The sequence below is a fragment of the Podarcis cretensis genome (assembly GCF_951804945.1).
Source record: "Podarcis cretensis genome assembly, chromosome: 12".
Taxonomy (NCBI): domain Eukaryota; kingdom Metazoa; phylum Chordata; class Lepidosauria; order Squamata; family Lacertidae; genus Podarcis; species Podarcis cretensis.
The window spans coordinates 29,016,688-29,030,698 of NC_137181.1; positions in this window are offsets into that span (position 1 = coordinate 29,016,688).

Here is a 14,011-nt window from a genome sequence, read left to right on the forward strand (position 1 = left end):
GCTCCCTGCGAGTAACTGCTATTGCCGTCAAATATAATTAATGCAGCTTTCTTGCCGGTATGTGGAATAAGGCTACTATATTTACCTTATGCATGATAAATTTGTTCTTTTCAGCAAGGAAAGGATTTTTTTCTCCCATTGGTCAGCCATTTCTCGTATGAAGAAAAACATCAACGGATATCTGCCATGTAGGAAACTTTGTGAAACGTAATGTGCAATGTCGCCCTCTTCACCCAAAACTCAAATGCATCAGTGGAGTCAAGTAGGCCCGCTCTTGTACTTTACTTACAGATATGCTGCTCTTTCAAATACAAACTTTTAGCTCAAAAATTGGCGTAGGGGTGACTGGGGAGTAAGACTGGAGCTGAGGTCTGTTGTTCATAGCAAAATTTCTTAGGGTGATATGTGGCCTTCCTGTCTTGTCTTGTCTGTCTGTCCCTCAGGACTCTATCCAGGGTGTGCCACACCCCTGGCCTTGCCCCTCACTGACCACACGCCACCCCACCCTCATCCTTTTGCCTGACTGAAATGTGTCCTTGAATTGTCATGATATCCCTTGCTTTCTTGTTTGTTTGCTTCCTCGGAGAGTTGTGACTGTGTCTGGAACCCTCTGACTTGTGTAGTTGTGAAGTCTTCTTCTTCTTTGGCAAACACTTGTAGCCATGTAAGATTGTCTTCCATGAACACGGTCTTAATGGTGAGTCCATAAGTGACCGTGGAGGCCAATTCTGGATCCACACATCCTTCCACAGTGAGGACATAGGCTTCTGGGTGGGAGTTGATCATGGTGAGGGTTTGCCAAGTGTGCCTTCCTCTTAGCACGTTTCTCCCTTTAGTCCTGAGTTCGAGCGTCTTCAAAGCCCATGACACCTTTGGTAAAGGCTGTTCTCCAATTGGAGCGCTCGCAGGCCAGTGTTTCCCAGTTGTCGGTGTTTATACTACATTTTTTTAGATTTGCCTTGAGAGAGTCTTTGAACCTCTTTTGTTGACCAACAGCATTACGCTTTCCATTTTTAAGTTTGGAATAGAGTAGTTGATTTGGAAGATGATATTCAGGCATCCGAACAACACGACCAGTCCAACGAAGTTGATGTTGAAGAATCACTGCTTTGACACTGGTGATCTTTGCTTCTTCCACTACAGTGGCCTGTCTTCCCAAGTGAAGTGTAAAAATTTTCATTGAGGGAATCTTTAAAGGAGTTGGATCCTCTTATAGACTTAAGGAGGTACCCCTCACAAACCTCTTAAGCAATTTCTCTACATACAAACGAAACCATTTTTTAGCAGAGTTTCCTTTCTGGCAGCTGGCACAGCGGGTCTGTTTTGAAATTAAATGTTAGAAATGACATTACTGAGGAACTGCTTAAGGTAGCTGCACACTGCTGAATCCCTTTGTTTTCTAATATGCTGGAGGAGACTCTTGAGAGTCCCATGGACTGCAAGAAGAACAAACCTATCCATTCTTAAGGAAATCAGCCTTGAGTGCTCACTGGAAGGACAGATCCTGAAGCTGAGGCTCCAATACTTTGGCCACCTCATGAGAAGAGGAGACTCCCTGGAAAAGACCCTGATGTTGGGAAAGATGGAGGGCACAAGGAAAAGGGGACGACAGAGGACGAGATGGTTGGACAGTGTTCGCGAAGCTACCAGCATGAGTTTGACCAAACTGCGGGAGGCAGTGGAAGACAGGAGTGCCTGGCGTGCTCTGGTCCATGGGGTCACGAAGAGTCGGACACGACTAAACAACCAAACAACAACAACATGCCTCAAGTATAGTGTCATTCCTGGCCATTTGTGGGGGCGGGGGCGGGGAATGGTGGCTTCAAGCGAGGGCCACCATTATTTTCCCCTCAGAATCTCCTGAGGGGAAAATAATGGTCCCTCAGAATGTCCTGAGGGGAAAATAATCCCTTAGCTCCAGGCTAAGGCATTATTGAGAGCCAGTGCGGCGTAATGGTTAGAGTGTTGGACTATGATCTGGGAAGGTTTGAATCCCCATTCAGGCATGAAGTTCACTGGGTAACGTTGGGCTAGTCACCATCTCTTAGCCTGACCTACCTCAGAGGTTGTTGTGAGGCTGAACTGGGGAGGAAGAGAAACATGTACACCACCTTGAGCTCCTTGGGAGGAAAAGGCAGTATATAAATGTAATAAATAAAAAATATTTTTTTAAAAAAATGGCTGCCACCAGGTGGCAGCTTCCTTAAGAAGTGCTGTTGCTGCTACGCCTCAGGGACAGCAGAAAACAAACAACCCTCCTTTGACTACTCCATTTCCCCTGGTAAGCCCACCCACTCCCTTCCCAGCAACCAAACGGACCCTCAAAAATTGCCAGCATTTTTACTTCTAAGTTCCACAGTAAAACTCATTGAAAAGCCCCCCCCCCCCGCACTAATGCCAGAACTAACATTGTTGTTTGAGTAAAGTTAACACAAACAGGCAGCGGTAGCATTTCCTATCTACAGTGGTACCTTGGGTTAAGAACTTAATTTGTTCTGGAGGTCTGTTCTTAACCTGAAACTGTTCTTAACCTGAAGCACCACTTTAGCTAATGGGGCCTCCCGCTTCCACCGTGCCGCCAGAGCACGATTTCTGTTCTCATCCTGAAGCAAAGTTCTTAACCCAAGGTACTACTTCCAGGTTAGCGGAGTCTGTAACCTGAAGCGTTTGTAACCCGAGGTACCACTGTATTGGCTTTCTTATTTATGTATTGATTTATTGCATTTATATGCCATCTTTTCCTCCAAGGAGCTTCAGGAGGGTGTGCCCATGGTTCTCCCTTTCCCTGTTTTATCCTCACAATAACCCTGTGAGGTAGGGAGACAGCGACTAGCCCAAGGTGACCCAATGAATTTCATGGCTGAGTGGGGATTCAAGCACTGATCTCCCAGGTTGTGGCTGATACCCTCCTAGTTGCACCTCACTAGTTTTCTCGGCAATGACGTCTCTTGCAGGGACATGGCAGGTCAGGCCCCACAAGGAAGCACAATCTGGACAGGTGTTGGAGTATTCGTGAGAGTAGCACGTATAATATTCTATGGCTGCTTCACTGCGTAAAAGAGGGATTCTGTGAATCAGTCCTGTGTCAAGTGGCTTAAGTTATCATCCGCGTTTTCTTCTCCAGAAAATCCTCTTTACTACAGCCGTGCAATGAATGCAGCTGGTTCAGCTTGCTTTACACTTCAAGTGTCAGAGCCCAAAATAGCCCCAATTATACGCTAAGGGGAGTCAGTTGCTTAAACAGGGCCAAACTACATGTTTCTGCTAATTGCCTTTTTTTGAACATGTGCCCAACACCTGTCAGGAGCCCTTTTCAACAAGAAGCAGCCACAGGGGAGGGAGGGTGATGGGGTCCGTGGCATAGGGAACATTGTGGGGGGGGTGGGTGGATTAACCCTGAAGGTGCTGAGGAAAATATCAGTTTGGGGAGGTGATTTGAGGGGCAAAACTGTGCTGCAGGAAATGTTTTTAAAGCTCTGTCTCTGTGCTGTGGTCCTGATCCACATCACCCCCCCTCCCCTGCTGCTTTTTGTTAAGGAATACACATATGAAAGAGCACCAGAACATAGGGCATAATAGCCAGGGCATTAGGATCAGCGGAACTGAAATCCTATTCCTAGTTTCCTGGAAGTAAGTCTTATGCTTATTTCTGACTGAATACTTTGCAAAACATGTTGGGCTTTTAACAGAGTATCTTGGGCCAGTTGAAATGCAAACCTTCAGTTTTTAATCTGAAATGCTAATGATCTTGCAAAGGAATGCTACCATTTAGAGTGAAGTAGGAACCCCGTCAAATAAAAGAAAAGAAGCATCAAGCCTTTGCTTGATTATTTCCCATCTTCTCTAACTTCCTTCTAGGATAACCTGTACCAAATAAACTTGGAAACCTCATTATTACCTCATTCACCTGCCAGAGCAAGGAGGCTCTGTGACTTGCCCTGATGATCTGGAAGATAAGGCCATCACTCCACCTGTGAAAAAAATTCCTGAACTGTGCTCTCCTGCACGCCTCCACCACTTGGGTGTCTTATACTAGGTTGTCATGGACAGGCTGGATGCAGAAGAGTGGTGGGAGGCACCAGCTGGGGAACCCCCAGGAGAAGAAGACCCCAGAGCCAGGGGATTGGTGGTGGGATGACAAGGAGTGGACAGAGGGAGAAGAGAAGGAAGACTGGGAGGAGGAGGCGTCGGAAGCTGAAGGGGTACAGGGTTTGGTGAGCAGGAAGAGGCTGTTGCAGAGAGCAGTCCAGAAGTGGAGGCAGAAGAGGAGGCTGGGTGTGGGGCAGGAGATAGAGAGGAAGGCTGCTGAAGAAGCCAGAGAGTCTCCCCCTCCTGCTGTGACCAGCTCCCCTCCCCTCTGGTCCCCAAGAACCTGCAGAGAAATGAAGAGGGCAGAGTAGAAGGGGGTTGTGTGCAGGCACAGTTTGTGGTTCCTTGGGAAAGACCTTGGAGAGGAGGAGGCTTAGAAAGTCAGTCCTCACAATTATCTCATTGGAGCAAGACCTACTGAGCAGAGTTGCTAGGATCACCAGGCCTGTGCTGTTTGGGTTTCTTGAATGAATGAATGAACATTATTTATAATGCACTCATCTGGCTGGGTTGCCCCAGCGCCTCTGGGTGGCTTCCAACACATATTAAAAACATAACAGAACGTCAAAGATTTAAAACTTCCCAATACAGGGCTGCCTTCAGATGTCTTCTAAAAGTTTTGTCGTTCTTTATCTCCTTGACATCTGATGGGAGGGCAGCCAGCATCTGCCAAGAATGCTGCTGCTGCCATAGTTAAGCCCATCCCTCCTACAAACTTTTTAATTATTTCGTCTCCTGAAAAATTGCCAATGTGCCCATTGGGGGGGGGGGGGCGGCGGAACAGTTTGCTCAGCTCTGGCGTTACCCATACTGCAGTTAAATTGCCACAAATCAAGGTTTACTCAGGAAACACTGCTCAAATGCAATGGACCAGCAAGGACATTGTGTGCCACTCTGTAGAAAAGTGAGCAACATTCCAAAGGACGGCGATTCCACTGGAAAGGACCAGGATGAGAGCAACCCAGGGCAATGCTGCCATGGCAAGGAGACATTCTGTGGACTCTTCCTGTGTGACCTGGTGGAGTTTCAGACATAAGCTTCCTGATGCAGGAAGGAGCCATGCTAGTTTGTCACCTGGATCACACACCTGGTGCGCTTCCAGACTGTTGCTATTTTGGGGTCAGATTCAGTCACGCACTGGCAAAATCAGGTTGCGCAGTTGTAGTAGATTGAGAGCTCTTGCCCCAAACACCCACCTTCCCCAAAGAATGGGCTTCCTTTGCAGTAGAGAGGGTGATGGGGGAATACACCAGGAAGGCTTTCTTTGATGGAAATACCCCGAGATCTATGGATAAAGGGTAGTGTACAAATTTAATAAATAGTAAATAATAACACTCCCCCCCACAAAGAGACCTGAAAAAATGCATATTAAATTGTCGACGTTATCTATTCTTCCTGCAAACAAATCAGGATAAATACTCAATGAACAGAATCTGAAGGGCTCAGCATACCTTGTCACCTTTTATTGATTTATTTCACAAGGTTTTATATACCGCTTAAATAGGAAAAAAACCTGAAGTGGTTTATAGCAACAAAATAAAACATATGCAAGAAAGTACTTATAATGAATACTTAAAAAAACAAGTAGAAGTATTGTAATTTATCAAAATATAGGTAAAAATCAACAGTTTTTCAAATCTCAGCCCCCTCAATTTGGGGAGGCCCTCAGCCCCCTGCCCACCAATACTGAGGGGGCTGAAGCCCCTTCCACCCCCTATAGTTGGTGCTCCTGTTGGCTAACATTTATAGGCATGGAATTGCAGAGATTAGGTGCTGCCCCACGAAAGAATGAATTCCTTGCAATTGCAGGGTTGTTTAGTTGTTTGTGGTCTGTTCTACACATTCAACACAATGCAGAGCAGTAATATGCTAGAGGTATTGGGGGGCATGGAGCTGGCTAGAGTGGACTGCATAACATTAGGCTGCAAGTGGGGGATCTCATTTTTGAATGCTCCCCCTTTGGTAAAAGAAAAGAAATTCACAAAAATAGAAAACCAGCACAACAGGAAAGGGCTAGAATACTTCTCTCTAATGTGATAGTCTTCTATTTGTAGTTTGTTGTTTACATGGAGAAGTATTCAAAGTCAGAATGCCACCCCTCCTCCTCCTGTCGTCTACAGCGGTACAGTTCAGCCTATTGCTTCAGCATTCTATCTCTCATTACTCTCCTATGGAAGAGGGACTATGGAATCTCCACAAACATTCACACAGCATCAGAAAAGCAGCACCGGCACACACTGCCCCGCTTTTTAAAACCCAGTACGGCCACTTATTTTCCCATTGGCATGGTGTATCTGTGCCTGGAACTTCACCCGTCATATATTACATGTGTGCCAGCTTGCACGTGTGCCAGTGTTCAAGGTGCAGGAAAACAATAGACATGGAGGGGGGTGCTAAAAAGTGAAAGTGCAAGCCCATTTTTCCAAGCACCTGATCTCAAAATGCACCCTTCAGAGATGCATTGATCTTCTTCTCTTTCTTTTTTTAAAATGAACAAAATTATGAAAAGTAAGCAGTGTTAACAGATAAAGGAATAAATAGGTCAGAGGCACAAAATGTGCTAGAGGGCAGCCTGAGTTTTGATATGGCAGGCTTTTGACTTTCAAGGAGTTTCTCTGCCCGCCTGGGGAGGGCTGGGGGTGGGGTGTGCCACTCAGTGACTAATCCTTTGGCCACTGGCTCACACAAACATGTTTTTAAGCTCTTTGTGCAATCGGCAGGGAAGGAACACGTTGTTCTCTTTGGCACCCGCCCAATATAACTTGTGAGAATGGAAGAACAACGCCAAGCAAGAAACGACAGCTTCTGCAACGGGCTCTGCAAAGCGGAGCAATGTATGTTTACCAAGCATTAGCATCTCAACCTTCCCACCCCCAAATAAGGGATGGAAAAAGAAATAGAAAGCGGAACATGGCAGAAGCAGAAGCTTCTGGCAGAGAACTTGTTTCCTCCTCCTGAAGGTTATTTTCAGCAGTTTTGTAACTTGTATTTACAGCATTGTATTTTGGATCGCTCCCTGTTCACCTGACAAAAGAGTCTGCCGCTGATTTAAACCACTCAATTAATTTCCATGTGTCTGGAGCTAAGAGACACCAATGGGAGGCAGGCTTAACTTTCCCTTTTTATGCTCACAGCCTCAAAACAGCTGGAATAATCTTCCAGCTTTATTGAAACGGGCTCCCATATTGCCAAACATTAGGACACCCTTAATCCTTCCGTTTTAAAAAGTCTGGCTGTGCCGCATAAACAGAAGCTGCATGGCTGTTAGGGACAGCTCTGAGGCCTTTTCCTCCTGTTTACACATGCAGGATTTCAGCTGCTACCACGCATAGTTGGGATGAGACACCGAAAAGGGGGGGGGGAATTTAAGCAGGGCAAATTGGTTCTGGAACCCTGCATCCTCAGGATTTGCAGGCTGGGTTCCTTCCAACTGAAGTCAAGTCAAGGTTCTCCAAGGGGTCAGTGTTGTTGTTGCTTCTAAGAAGGGCAAATGATTCCTAGGGGAATATGAAACACTTTCCTGACCAAGTGTTGTTGTTTAGTCATTTAGTCGTGTCCGACTCTTCGTGACCCCATGGACCAGAGCACGCCAGGCACTCCTGTCTTCCACTGCCTCCCGCAGTTTGGTCAAACTCATGCTGGTAGCTTCAAGAACACTGTCGAACCATCTCGTCCTCTGTCGTCCCCTTCTCCTTGTGCCCTCAATCTTTCCCAACATCCGGGTCTTTTCCAGGGAGTCTTCTCTTCTCATAAGGTGGCCAAAGTATTGGAGCCTCAGCTTCAGATCTGTCCTTCCAGTCAGCACTCAGGGCTGATTTCCTTAAGAATGGATAGGATCTTCTTGCAGTCCATGGGACTCTCAAGAGTCTCCTCCAGCAACATAATTCAAAAGCATCAATTCTTCGGCGATCAGCTTTCTTTATGGTCCAGCTCTCACTTCCAGACATCACTACTGGGAAAATCATAGCTTTGACTATACGGACCTTTGTCAGCAAGGTGATGTCTCTGCTTTTTAATATGCTGTCTAGGTTAAAAGAAGCAGGCGTCTTTTAATTTCATGACTGCTGTCACCATCTGGAGATGGGTGGGACCAGAGGGGAAAGTGAGCAGAGTAACGAAGGTAAGTTTTTCTTTTGTACAGTGGTCTAGTTTCTACACACACACACTGCACACCCTTTCCTATCCTCCATCCAGCAAGAGGCACTAACACAAGGCAACCGGGCAAAAGCACTGAAGGAGAGTACAGAGCAGAGCCGTTGAGGGGTGTGCCCTAGGGAGACAAGGTGTGGCTGACAGGTGAAGCCCAAGAAGGGCAAGATAGGCAGGTCTGGAGGTCCGCATTTGGCTCTGATGCCTGAGGTTGCCCACCCCTGTATTAAATGGATATGAATTTACAGTACCCAGGATGCTACATGACCACTTGAAGGAAAGGTATTTACAATAAAGGTCTTGCCCATTTTGATTGCTGGTCCTGGAAATAGATTGAGGGAATCATAAGAACATAAGAGGGCCCTGCTGGGTCAGATCAAAGGGCTCTCTGGTCCAGTGTTTTGTTGTCATATTGGGCAACAAGTTGCCAGCATACTAGGGGCTCATCTGGGATTGCAAATGCCATCCTGTGGCTGGCAGAACTCTCCGCCAGCAAAGCAGCATTCATGCCAATTCCAGTTGCCACTCGGCTTAACTTTGGCCAACTTTGGGGTTTCCCTGTCCTTTTGCAGAATTTGTTGCAGAAACCAAATTGCTGGCTACAAAGGAGCATAAGAATCTGCCTTATACAAGCTCAGAACATTAGTTTGTCTACACTGACTGGTAGCAGCTCATCAGGGTTTTAGGCAGGACACATCCTGAGTGCTACCTGGAAATCCCAGGGATCGGACTTGAGAGCTTCTCCTTGCAAAGTAGATTGTCTGGCACTAAGCTGCAGCTCTTCTGAATCAGGTCAGCATTTTGTCCTCCTAGATACTCCTGCAGAAGCTGACAACTGTTTGTTCTCTTCTTCAAGAGTTTTGGTCTGTCTCAGTTTGAGATCATCTGTCCTATATAATAGAAGGCATATTAATCATTATTGCCACTCTCTTCTGTCGGCTCTGGTACACAAGGAATGATAACAATACAACAAAAGTACTTATTTTAGCCTGAGGCTGCCAGGCATGTCAACAACTTAGCTAAATATATAGAGAGAACAAGCCTTCCTGCCAGGAGAAATCAGAACAGGGAGGAACTCCTTTGAAAATCTTTGCTTTCTACAAAGGGTAGACCCCTGCTTTTTTATGAAGAAGGGAAGGCCCTGTAATACCTTGCTGACAGTAATCTGTGGAGCTGTTGATTTAAAGGCAAGACTCATTTGTACTTCTTCATGCCTGGGTGGAATATAGATATCTGAGAATGAAGCAAGGAGAGAAAAATTATGAGGCACCCTTACAGTTAAATACAGTGCAGCACAACAGTCTGAATTAGTGAATTAGGGCATTTTCAGACAACTGGCTTATTAAGCATTGATCCTGATTTGTTTACAAGGAATTTAGATGATGTTATCCCACACTTTCCCATGCATTTCCTCGACATTTTCCTTGCTGCAAGACATTCAGTATTTTGGGGAGGAAGGTTTGTTGTACAAGACCTCTCAGTCAACTTTAATTGCACAACCTGAATTTGCTGGTATGTTATCGAATCCCACCTGAAAATGTTCAGAAGTGGTCTTGGATCCTTTTTAAGTTGCTAAATAATGTAAATGAACATGCTCTTTAAAAACCCTTTCAGCATTTCAGCTGGATTTGATGTTCTTCTTGTATGTTGGCTGTGACTCCTTGAGGATGCACATGCTCAGAAGCAAAAGATTCCTATTCTGAACTTTCCTAGCAGCAAAGTGTTTCCATGTAATATCTTCCCTTTTCTGTGATTAATTTCAAAGAGTATTACTTCCCTTTTACCCAGTTAAATAAATCTTGGTATGTTGTAGTAGGGAAGAAAAAAGAAAAACCAAGAGTCTTGTGGCAGCTTAAAGAATAACAGATTTATTGCAGCTTTGCCTTGCATGGAATAGAGCCAGCTTTGTCACTGAACTGGAACAAAGAGAGACAAATAAAGGGTGGATAGAAAATGGACGGAAAGTTAGAACACATTAGGTGGACTGGGCCCCAAATTAACATATATATTGTCGGTGCTATTTTTCTAGAAAAAGAGGTGCCAGAACTCATCATTAAACACCTCCCTTGTTCTCTTAGAATGCCAATGGTGCCCACCTGAGAGGTGTCAGAACTTAGTTCTGAAAAAAAGCCCTATATATTTTTATGAGTTTTTTGGAAGTAGGCTGTATGCTGAGACCCTTCTAACCCTTGGATCCAGCAAGTGGTGAGGTGATCGCCTGGGTGATGGGCCATTAGGGGGAACAAAGGAATGGGGCTCTGTGTGAAATGGCAAATGGGTTGGGGCATCGTCCCCCAACTCACAGACAGAAAGACAGACCCAGAGTTTAGAGCTGAAAGTGGCAATGATGCGAGCTAGAGAAAAAGCAGCAAGCTGAAGAGAGAGTCAGAGTGATGTTTGATTTCTGTTTGAATTCAAGGCTTTGACTAAGGGAGAAACAAGACCCTTTTGGGGTGTTAAGACTGGGAACCCCTCCATCATTGCCTCAGGTTGCATATATATATATATATATATATATATATATATGTAAATAAACCATATGTCAAAATGACACCACAGTCTCTGCTGTGTCTCATCCCCAAAGGGAAACATGAACCCAGGGAAAGTGCCTGGAATCCCTGGAATCTCACACCACAATACACTTCCCAGGGTACTGGCAGTGGAGACTGGTGTATTGGGGCGAGTGGGGTTCTGCCTTACCAACCTCAGTCTATCCTCAGCTATCCAAGCATTCCTTTTAGAGGTGAGAGGATCTTTTGTTTTCTTTCTGCCTCATTGGAAGACATGGGGCTATAGCAGACAAGAAGGCAGAGTCCCACAATTTAAAATAAAAGCTCATAAGAGAGAGGTTTCTGTAAGCATATCTGCGCAGCCTGAAATCCAACATCAAAATGCAGTTCAGCGTTGTTGTTTTCTTTTTTGAAGAGGAGCTTGAAAGCTTGTTCCGCTTCTATAACGCATCTCCTCCTCATTTTGAATCTCGATTTCTGGGCACACTTGTATCAAGCAATGCAAAAGTCCTGCTAGCTTTGGCACAAGAAAGAGACAGAAGGTTACCTGCCAACTCCACATGGTAGCTCCATTTGTCATGTTCGATGAAGGCTGTGTGCAACTTCTGGGTTTGCCAAAAGCTCCAAGAGACACACACAGAGCTTCTGCTCAATCAATGAGTCATTGAACTACCCACTAGGTACTTTTGCGCTTCAAGCATGGTATTATTTTTCATAGCTCTAACTTCACTCCTGTGTGGCTGCCTCACACTCCCTTATTGACTAAACCAAGAAAAAACAACTATATTTCTACAGTACACCCTCGGTTATTTCCCAATAGTTGTCATGGGCAGCAACACTGATGACAAAAGAATGACTTTAAAGATATACCTTTGAATTGCCCTATTTTATTTTATTTTTAAACATGGCTATATCAAGTGCTTCATTCTCTAATTGTTGGTTTTGGGGCCCTGGCTCTCATATAGAATTATGGGGTCCTTGCACTGAGATGTTAGGCTTTCTTCCATCGCTGTTGTGAAACTTACAGCACCTGGTGGTGATTTCTAGGTTATGGAGAATGGGGCCAAATGAAAGATCCATGCAATGCAATATTATAGGAATACACTCATTACAACAAGCTCAGAAGCCTCTGAGATTGCCGTTCAAGGATGAGTAGACTGTGGTCCTCCAAAGGGTGGTGGACTATAACTCCCATGATCCCTGGCTACTCCGGCTGGAGCTGATGGGAGGAGTTGGAGCCCAAAAACGTCTGGAGGGCCACAGATTCCCCTTCCATGGTGCAGTCAGACATTTGTAAAGTGGCAAAAATATATTCATTTCTGGATATTCAGTTTGGGAGGAGCAATATGGACTTGGTTCCATTGCTGCACCTGGAAATGCAAGTTTTAGGGGTAGGCTGAAGTGCTTTATATAAATGTTTTCTTGTGAGAAAGCTCCATCCCACACTTTGAAAAAAAAAGTATTTGTTCTAACAAGGCTATTTGTCTGGAAATTGATGAAAGTCATTCAGTTGCCCCCTGAAGAAGGCTGCAACTTGACATTATGGTAAGCCATGGTTTATTGTGATGGGAATGAGCCAACACTCTCTCCCCAGTCCACAGACTTATGGACTCCCCACTTTCATCTTCCTGGCATGGCTACCAGCAAAACTTTCCTGATTAATTACAGTTTAGCATTCTGCCTGAACCCCAAACTGTGGCTAATCTTAACTATGGTTTGTTTGAAACAAGCCAGCTCCATAAACTAGTTCAAAGATGGTTTGTTTCAAATAAAGTTTGATGAAAAAAAGGACTAAATAAAGTTTGTTGGGTTCAGATGACACAGCAAGCTGTGGTTAATCAAACATGCAAGTGGAAACTTCTAAACCTCTCCATGTGGATGGGAAACATTTACCCAGGAAGTGACTAGACTACCATAATTTATGTCATGCTGAATAATGGTTTACAACCATCAGAGAGCCCTATGAGTTAAAGGACATTAGGCATATTGGCTGACTTCTTAACCTGCAGCTTTGAATGTGGCTGACTCCAAACGTTGTTCTGTTCTTTTGGGAAGGGAGTGGTGGTTATCGGCTCATTATCCAACAGGGAGCACATTGATGTATTCAGCAGGTGATAACCCTACAAGTCAAGGTACCAATTTGAATTCATTTAATAAGTAATATGGGCAACATGGCTTTAGCCTGACAGCATGATTTAGCCCATGGGTAGGCAAACTAAGGCCTGGGGGCCAGATCTGGCCCAATCACCTTCTAAATCCGGCCAGCAGATGGTCTGGGAATCAGCGGGTTTTTATATGAGTAGAATGTGTGCTTTTACTTAAAATGCATCTCTGGGTTATTTGTGGCGCATAGGAATTCATTCATTCCCCCCCCCCAAATATAGTCCAGCCCCCCACAAGGTCTGAGGGACAGTGGACTGGCCCCCTGCTGAAAAGGTTTGCTAAACAGGAACAAGGTGGCCCCCAACCAAAGCTCAGGATTCTGTACCATGGATTTGCTGTCTGGCCTTGGGCATTTTTGTGGGGTGTGAAACACAGAGCAGTCAAATACAACATTCCTAGAGTGGATATAAAAAGGGGGTGTCTGGACCAGCCAGTCGGAACCCACAATTTTATATTTCTAGTCTGTTTCCCATCTGGGAAGAAGAAACAGCAGCAACCTAGAAGGATGATGTTGCTGTGTGTGTGTGTGTGTGTGTGTGTCTGTACACCTGTTGTCAGGATCCAAAAGAAACCCACATACTGAAAAAGAACTTTGCAATGAATTATTCCCGAATTTGCTGAATCAAGTGGCACACACTTGTATACTTTGAACCCCACTCATCCCTGCCCACTCTCCTTTAAGCTAGCTATTACAGCTGTTATCTGGAGACCTTGCCCCAGGAAGGTGGTATTCCTAAGCTGCCTTATCTGAAAGTTTCCCTTTATGTAACCTAGTTCCATAAGGTGATGTAACAAGACCTTTTTTAAAAAAAATGAGTTCCTTTAAAGTTTGCAGAGCAAACAAGTGCACGGCAAAGGGCAAAGTATTTCTAATCAAAAGGTAGACAGGCACTATATAAAGCAGAGAGAGGCTGTGAACAGCTGTAGAATAAGCCAGAGAAACTAATTTCAAGTTATGATTGTGCAATGTATACATAGATTGATGAACTGTTTGCACAGGGCTTTTGAAAAACTGGCAAGGACCTACATGGACCTTAAAGGGGGAAAGATTTAAAGTTTTTTTAGTAGTACATGAGAAGCATTCTTTGTTTCTGTTGAGA